Source organism: Engraulis encrasicolus, chromosome 13, assembly GCF_034702125.1.
Source record: "Engraulis encrasicolus isolate BLACKSEA-1 chromosome 13, IST_EnEncr_1.0, whole genome shotgun sequence".
Taxonomy (NCBI): domain Eukaryota; kingdom Metazoa; phylum Chordata; class Actinopteri; order Clupeiformes; family Engraulidae; genus Engraulis; species Engraulis encrasicolus.
In genome coordinates, this window is record NC_085869.1 from 21217077 (window position 1) to 21219576 (window position 2500).

The 2500-nt window shown below is 46.0% G+C and overlaps 1 protein-coding gene across 2 annotated transcripts in view; it reads left to right on the top strand.

The window, feature by feature from the left end:
- LOC134460847 (receptor tyrosine-protein kinase erbB-4-like) overlaps positions 1-2500 on the top strand; it is a 387488-nt gene that overhangs the window by 325715 nt on the left and 59273 nt on the right. The window lies entirely within an intron of this gene.

Consider the following 2500-nt stretch of genomic DNA (forward strand, 5'->3'; position numbering starts at 1 on the left):
AAAATGACTCTACTTGGACCATATCAGAAAACATTTGTTTATTACTTAGTAAACTTTCATGTAAATATCAAATTTGGTGATAGCCAACCCAGTTTCAATGGGCAGCATAGTTGCAGTACCTTTTTCGACCATTTCCTGCACAGTGTCCCTTTAAATCTGACTATCTTGAGAGGGCCTGCTGTAGAGACATGAGGACTGATACCATTGAGGGGAGGGGCTAGGCCCAAATCATCCACAATCCACCAGGCAAATGCCCTGCTTGCCATATGGCCAATCCATTCATACACACAGTGCCTGCCTCTTCATGCACTGAGCTGCACCAGCGATACGATGGCAGTCACTTTACGCACTGTCCTTTGTTGCCATTGTAACGTTTTCTGAAGCAAAATCAAGGAGACAGGACAGCACTGGCAGCCGATGAAGTGCACAACTAGAGTGCTCTCCTATCTCCCTGATTCTGAATATGTCTTACGGAATGAAAAATAAAACTCTGAGTCGCAGAAGGGCTAATTTCCAGAAATAGACCTTGTTAGCTACAAAAATGACTGTATTTTGGTCATACTAGTAAATGTCAGTTTATTATTTAGTACATATTCATGAAAAGAATTTGGCAACAGGCAGCTCAGTTTCAATGAGCGACATAGTTGAAATACCTACTCTGGCCACAATCTTACACAGTGCACCTTTAGATGCAAGATTATTTTGAAGAAAAAAAAAATACAACTAAATTAGCCACAGTGGCCAGTGATCAAAAAAGTTAACGTCAAGCCCTGCAGCACACCATCACCTTCACCATCCCCTCCAGGCTCACCTCACACCACCCACGACCCCTAACACCACCACCCATGGCATCTCATCTCTGTAACCGCCATCTCACCCTCCACCTCCAGTCCTCATCTCTAAAGCCACCTCTTTACACACAGATGAACCCATGACATTATACTGTATGTGAAACATTTTAACGCAACACTGTCCTTTTGTTTCCATTGTAATTTTCTCTTCAACCCCTCTGTCTTTCTCATCATCATTATTTCCATTACCCGATTCATCGCCCTTTTCTCTCTCTCGCATTCATCAATCTCCCTTTATCTGCCTCTCGTTTTGTTCTTTTTAGTCCCTCACAACAGGATAACGCTGCAAAAGATGTTGTAATTTAGCACAAACCCGGCTGAGCTCCCAGCTTTTGTCTTGCTCGCGCTCCACAACCTATTATTCCGCGTGGTATTGACTAGGGCTGGCTGTATGCAGATGGTGGGGGGGACGCGGAGAGGGTTTCTTTTTTTGTGCGTGCACGGCGTGGGCGGCCGGGTCTGAAGCTTGCCTGTAGGGTCTGACATGCCCTCCGTGTGTTTTTGTTTGAGCGCCGTTGCGTTGCACGTCTGCAGGCTGTGTGCTACTAACCTCTGGCCCCCCACCACAGAAGCTGCGATGTGCCGATGCGCGCAGGGGTCAAAACACGAATCCGCTGCACACAAAGCGATATAACGCATCCAGAAAGAAAGTATTCCAGAGGTTGTTATGGGCGCCTGTGGCAACTGCACACTGATACTGTGGATCTGAAGAAGTAATTGCCCCGAGTTTATTTTGAAGTAGTTGTGCTACCTTTTTTTTGTCTTTCAGTTTCACTGCAACACAATGCAAGGGTGTTACACAATCTGACTGTGAATAGAGAAAGAGCACCACATCTTCATCCTGATTTCAGCACCATGGACAGTTGCTCTGTGTTTGTTTCAATACTGGCACTGTGATTAGCAAGAGGCTCTGGCCAGTAAAGCTTACTCTGGCTCCTATTCTTGTTGTGTTGCTTTGTGGTCCTTCCCTGCATATCGCCATATTTTTCCATTTCCTCTCAGTTTTCTCCTCCATCACTCCCTCTTCACCTCCATCTTCGTTTCCCTCTCCATTCCATTCACTCGTTCTCTTTCTCTTTTCAGCTAGTGTCTCCTCTGCTCTTGTCCTCTTTCTCTCCTTTCTCTTTCTAGTCTTCTTCAGGACTGGCACTGTGGACAGCTCCTTAGCAAGGGGCTCTGGCCAGTACATATTACTCGCCTATTCTTGTTGTGTGCTTTGCAGTTCTTCCCTGCATATTGCCATAACATATTGCCATATTTTTCAGTTTTCTCCATCATCACTCTCTCTTCACCTCCATCTTCGTTCCCCTCTCCATATGCCCCCCCCCTCTCTCTCTCTCTTTTCAGCTAATGTCTCCTCTGTTCTATCTTGCCCTCTTTCTCTCCTTTTTCCTTTCTCTCTCTTCTGCCTCCCTCCCCATTTGACTGCTCTTTGCTCCTCCTCTGTCCAGAGCACTTGATTTAGAATTCCATTTAAATGAAGAACAGCTATTGTTTTTTAATCAGGCAGCGGTGATGAGACGGCCGGGAACGCTGCAATAGCTGAGAGAAAAGACTGATTTACTCTCTCCCTCTCTGCCCTCCCCTCCCTCTGTCTCTCTCTCTCTCCCTCTCTCTCAGTCTCTATCTCTCTCTCTCTCTCTCGCTCA